The sequence below is a fragment of the Poecilia formosa genome, unplaced genomic scaffold (genome assembly GCF_000485575.1).
Source record: "Poecilia formosa unplaced genomic scaffold, Poecilia_formosa-5.1.2 Scaffold66, whole genome shotgun sequence".
Lineage (NCBI taxonomy): Eukaryota > Metazoa > Chordata > Actinopteri > Cyprinodontiformes > Poeciliidae > Poecilia > Poecilia formosa.
The window spans coordinates 1,966,176-1,972,633 of NW_006800005.1; the positions used below are offsets into that span (position 1 = coordinate 1,966,176).

General features: G+C 37.5%; 2 long non-coding RNA genes across 2 annotated transcripts in view; both read right to left on the reverse strand.

The window, feature by feature from the left end:
• Nucleotides 1-3,749: 3,749 nt before the first annotated feature.
• The window catches only part of LOC107836534 (uncharacterized), a 20,426-nt gene continuing 17,717 nt past the window's right edge, over nucleotides 3,750-6,458 (reverse strand). Inside the window, exon 3 of the long non-coding RNA XR_001662449.1 lies at nucleotides 3,750-3,760. This is a non-coding gene — a long non-coding RNA (uncharacterized LOC107836534). The remainder of the gene's footprint in view (nucleotides 3,761-6,458) is intronic.
• Nucleotides 5,471-6,458, reverse strand: part of LOC107836533 (uncharacterized) — a 12,037-nt gene continuing 11,049 nt past the window's right edge. Inside the window, exon 3 of the long non-coding RNA XR_001662447.1 lies at nucleotides 5,471-6,335. This is a non-coding gene — a long non-coding RNA (uncharacterized LOC107836533). The remainder of the gene's footprint in view (nucleotides 6,336-6,458) is intronic.

Below are 6,458 nucleotides of genomic sequence, written 5' to 3' on the forward strand. Positions count from 1 at the left end.
AAATTTAAACTTCCAGACAGAAACAAGTTGTACTTTGCTTTGTGGATGTTCAAAGTACGACTAAATTTACACAAAAACTAACTCGTCAAAATCTTTCATAGCATTTTCTTATCTAAGTTAACATTGTTTTGTTTTGTTTTTTTCTTTCGTTGTAAAGTCATGCATGATATGCCCACATTTTTTCTGGAGCAGCTGTAAGGGGCTGCTGAAAGCAGGAGGGCCTCAGGCAGTATACGTTTCACTGACCCTATGACGGCGACACATGAGCTTATCAGTATTCATACAAAGTAGAGCAGCAAAGAAACGCTCAAGTTCCGACTTCATGTAGTTTAAGATGACGATTTACATCATGAAGAATATAAAAACCAGCTCTACTCTGGGATTATTTTGGTCTTGGTCACGCAGCGTGACATTTCAATCCTGCACTTTCACAACATGTGTTGGAAAAATCTCTGCTTCTTACTACTGTAAACAACACTGGAATTGACCGTGTGTTTCTCTCCATCTCCCGCCCCCCATGATGAGTCTAAACCAACCCCTTAAACTCAGGTTCCTTTGGTTGGTTAAAGTACGGGTTAGTCGAGGAGGCTCTATTTTCGTCCGCCGCTCCGTGTTGAGGCTCAGGAAGTGGGGTCAGGCTGGATTGCTGGGGCAACGTTACAAACAGGCACTGGAAATACACAGCCTGCTCTGTGATCCTCCACAGGGGGAGGGGATGGGGATTTGAAGCGGAGGACATACTGGATTCTATAGACGAACACATTCCACCTTACGTCCAGTGATCAAGGACACTCCTGGGAACTCAGCCAGTGGGGCTGCACTCTGACTTTAGCTGCGAAAACATTTCAGAGAATAAAGCTATTCCTCGATTACCGCTGCACTTGGAAATCAAACCCAAGAGAAAAGCTCACCACAGAAACTTGGATGGCAGATTTGTTTTTGAACAGCAAAATGCTTTCACGTTTTATTTTCTTCCCTAGCCTCCCCTCACACACTAGTTGATATCAATAATATCTAAAGAAAAAAATATGACACACACAACTTTTAAAGGAAATACTTTGCTAGCATTGCATCACTTTGGCATAGTTACTCGCTCGGTGAAACAGTCTCCATGGCCGTTGCACAATCTCTGTTTTGCTGCACAGGGTACAGTGAGACATGTCTCTGAAAGTCAGGTTGTTGCTTAATGTGCAAAGAGCGCCTTTGACCATCATCTTCCCCTTTCATGAGATTTCCTATTGGACAGTCTACTGTCATAACTTACAATTTAGGTACAAAACAGGTTCTATAATATGCATTTTGCCCATGTTTATTGTGCAACTTTACCATGCATTGCAACATCGTCTGGTGTTATTGCAGAACAGACGTTTCCCTGCCTGCACGCTCCTCTTTCAGCAGCTTCTGCCTGCTAGCAGCATGTTACACAAGTCGACGAAATTATTGCTTCCCCTCTGACCAAAAAGCCCACAACGATCTCTGAAATAACATGAAATGGAGATAATAAATACAGATTTACAAAAAAGTAACTGATGAAAATCAGTTAATTTTCAACATAATCATAAAAACAAAACAAAACAAAACAAAAAACTTACAAAACAGGGCTGGATAAAAATGACGGTAGGTGTAACTTGATATTTTCTCGCGCAACCTTTCGAGGAAATTGCAGATGACTTTTGTAACTTCTCCAGCCCACAAGTATTTTGGCCCAACACTGGAGGGGAAACTGCTCCTCCAGTAGTGTCGGGTTTGAATGATGTCTTCTCCAGATGTTTCAGTTCATTCCACAGATGTTCAACAGGATTTAGATTTGAGCTCAGATCAGAATAGTCCAAGTTATTCTGAGATGTTGTGTGTTTTTGGTCATTATCCTGTGGAAAGATCCACGATCTGCGTCTGTGATTTCCAGACATCACAGACGCATCACATTTTTCTCCTGAATGCCTCGAAAGTCTTGAAATGTCATAGTGCCCTGCTCAGATTCAAGACACCCTGTGTCAGCCAGAAGCAGCAAAGCAGCCCCAGAACATAACCAAGCCTTTGCTTTGAGAAGTATCTGTTCTTGTCTTTCAGTTTCACAATTATATGCAACTTCTTGTTTGTCTATTACATAAAAACAATCCAGAAAAACACACTGAATTTTGCAGGTGCAACTGGACAAGCTAAAAACCACCTTCTCGAGAGACTAGTCATACATCCATGCCAGAGTCTCGTTTATCACAATCACAGAGTCTCGTTTATCACAATCAACAGGTAAATTTAACAGGTATGTATTTTCTGTATGTATTGCATCCACATCAGCATTAAGATTCATTTTAGGAGAAATAACTCTTGTCTTTCAGGAGGTATTTCACTATGTACATATTAAAAAAAAAGAAAAATACCAGAGAACCTGCTTTGTTCTTCTTTCCTTCCAACCAAATAATAAGAAAACATACAGTACAATATACTCTGATTTATTTCAGTGACATTTTTGTGGGATACAAGTATATAATTTAAAGAAAAACAAACTTTAATGTCAACAACAATAATCTAATCTTACTCTTTCGTCATAATGTGTGTGAGTAACCTCCAACCCCTAATGTATAGAACATAAAAATGGAAAAACATGTTTTGCTGCAAGCTGTGAATGTGCACCTTTGACACTTAGACTTCACAGTGTGCTGACAGTGCATCTTCACTATAGTTAATGTAGGTCAACATAGTGTCAACACTCCAGTATTATTTCTTCCAGAACGGGTTGACATCCTGTATATGTGAAATCACATGAGTGTTTACTTTAGTCTCTGTAAATACGCACAGGTCTCCTTCACTCCAACTGTGAGCTGCCAGCTCCAAATAAAAGAGCACACACACACACACACACACACACACACACACACACACACACACACACACACTGACAATAAATTTCAGCTCAGCACTGAGGCCCATGGGCTATAACTCTGCTGTCATAGCAAAAAATAAGAATGGCATGTAAACAGGCTGCTTCTTTCCAAGCAAAACATAGGAACAGTTGCAGAGACACTGGAGAATCAGGAGCCCAAACATTCTAGGTCTCTTTGTTGATGTCATAACATCTTACTTTATGTTTAATTATTTCCATGTTTGAAAAACATTTTTCAGTTCTGTGTGATTTTTAGGAAAACAATATTCAACAAGTGTTTTAGCTGTACTGAACATGCTCAGTATAAGCACAGAAAACCCTCGTCTGTTAAGTGTGAAACTCAAAAGTTAAACAGCAACTACAAAGCATATCCGACAACCTTACATGAGGAACGGCTGCTTCTTGTTCGCGATTCAATGGCAAGCTCACCTGGACAAGGCTGACCTCTGCTGGCAAAGAAACGGTAGTGCATGTTACTCAAGCAACTCGGCCTTTTACCTCACTTAGGCATTACGAGAAAAAAGGACTGCTTGTTAGCTCCACGGCAGCAACACTAGGATCAATGAACTCAAAGGAAATCCACTGGCGATGTCATGAATGATCCTATTAAAACATAAAAATCTAAGATAGGTAAAGGATCCAATCTGTTCATCCAATCACTGAACAGATGCTTAGTACAGATAAATGTGTGGATGTGCCAAAACTTTCTACAGCTGAACAGAAATAAAACTAAAGTTATTATCGAGGAACGATCTAGAATCAACACACAGCTTCAGTTATTACAACTAAAACCAGCGATCAGGCCTGAAACATGGGAGTAGTGATGGACTCTGACCTGAACCTTCGGAGCCACATAAAGACAGTTACAAAGTCGGCCTTCTGTCACCTGAAGACCATTTCCAGGATTAGAGAATTTATGTCTCAGCAAGATCTAGAGAAACTCATACATGCATTTATCTTCAGTCATATCGATTACTGCACCTCAAATCTGGAACAAAAAACCCTGCAAAACAGCTGAAACACTGAGTCCTTACAAATCTAGACTAAAAACTCAGCTGCTAAGAGTTGCTTTTGAAACCTAATCATGAAACAGTAATCAATAATCTGAAGTGCAAAATGTAATGTTGATGACTGTGTGTTCTATGACTTTGTAATTTTATGATGTAAAGCACTTTGAAATGCCTTGATGCTGGAAGACGCTATACAAATAAAATTTGGTTTGATTTTGATTTAATTTTAAAATATATTTATATAGAGAAAATGAAGTTATAATAACCCTTGTGTCCAGAAATGGGGTCCAACCAACCCCACACACGTAAAACTTGTATCATTTTCCACAGTCCTCCACGTTTTTGCCTCAGTCCTCACATGCACAAAGGTTAAGATTGACAAAAAGACCTTCATAGGATTTTTGTTGGAACCACAGGTACAAGCATTCAGTAAAGTCATCGTGAAGTCCTTACCAGTGCTTTAGGCAGGTATTTACAAGAGTTTCGTTTTGCTTAATTCCAGTAACCAACGTGCATCAGATATTTTTTATTTTTTTGCAAAACTTGTACCGTTGGACCACTAATATATACAGATATATCTATACAATCGTATTCAATAAATTATAAATTTTGATATGCAGTCTGACGAGGCTCATTTGTCAAATAGAAAGTAACTTTTAAAAAAGCCTTTACCAGATTTTAACCATACTTCTCACCAAGCCCGTTTTTCTGTATATATATATATATATATTTATATACATTGTTTTTTATCTTATTGCATTTGTCCACAGAAATATTGTTTGTAAATGCCATGTTGTCATAAGCTGTAAGTGTAAAATCGCCATCAGTAAGAGATACAAAGGCTTGAAGATATCATTTAGTTTAATGTGGAGTTGATATTTAACAGACCCTGTGATAAAGCACTGAGGTGAAATTACTCTCGTATTTCAATTTACAGGAACAAAAGCAACAAAGTCAGATTCACATAAATTAGTCAACCATTTCAGTGCATTTTTCTCCTTGATTCATCTTCTCCCGTATGATGTGGATATCATTCTGATCCTTTTTTATTACGGATCTCACTTTTAATTGAATGCTGTGTGTAAAGTCTTTGCCAACCACCAATCCCACGTGTCTTCCTCCTTTTGTAATTCAGAGATGTCTTTTTAAATGAAGTTGTGTGCAGCTACATCTACACTCTAAGAAATAATCATGTAAATTTACAGCAACTGTACCATAGTTTTTTCTGATGTTAGGTTACTGTTAAAGTAAATATAGTAGCTAAACTAAGTAAACAGTAATATACTGGCAACATTTTACTGTAAGTTTAGTTTCACTACTCCATTTACTTCATCTCCTGCTAGAAAAAGGCTGTACAACATTTTATTGTACAATATTAGCTCTACAGCAGAAGAGTAATACTAAAATTGGCACAGTTTTAAAACGCATTATCATTACGTCACTTCAGAGAAGAGGATGAGAAAACATTGTTTCGGATATAATTTCTTAAATTTTTTTTTTACGTTATCCCACAAACCATATACACTTATGCAAAAAAAAAAAAAATAAATAAATAAAAAACCATCGTGGTTTTTCGTGCAGCCTTTGGGTTGTAGGACGTCTCATCAGTGTCCGTCTTCCTGACTGCCAGTCGGTGTTTACCTTCAGGATGTCCAGAGACCTTCACCTTTCTGGAGCAGGAATCACATGAGCTCAATATGCTGATGAAATATTTCTGATAAAAAAATGTCTGTTCTTACAGAGTTGAAGTGCATTAACAATCTGTTGTTTTTAACTTCTCAATACGTTTAAGTATGATTCACCTGTGTCCAAATTATACTGAGAACAAATAAAGGTTTATTCCTTCTAATCTGACTGGTTCTTGTTCCATGTTTTCACATTTTAGAGACTAAGAATTAAAAGTTTAAACTCAGTCTTAATTATCACTAATTTAGGTTACAGGTTTTGGAAACATTTTCTCACTTTCTTACATTGAAGATTCTACAGGAAGACAGATAAACAGTGAGTGGATAGAATGATGTTGTATAAACTAGAAATTAACAAACATGATTTGTATTTTGGGTTCTTGTTAATAGCAGTCCTGATAATAATGTCAAAATGTTTGGTTTGCTGAATAATGTATTCAGTTTTGGATGGCTTCATTGGTAATCTACAATGTTAAGTTCAATGAAATATTTATATAATATAATGTTATTTTCACTCTGGCTAAAGCTCCTCACATTTTGGGAGGATTGTATTAGGACCTTGATATAAACTACAGTAAGTACAATAATGTGTGGAGTGAGCAGAAATAAAGAGACTTTGTTCACTGAGAGACAACTTTTATTTTTCTTTTGTTTGTCTCAACTCTCCAGCTCTGCCATCTCTGCTGGTAGCTGCTTCCTCCTGAAGGAGATCCAGGTGTTCTGACGGTTCTCCATCATGTCAGCCATGTTGCTCTCCTTCTGCTCCCTGGGAAAAGTAATTAGATGTTATAGCTTATAGCACATAAATGTAGATAAATAACAGCTACTACTGTGGAAGTTACATACACATAAGGAATTATTTAAAACAGAGATGTTACT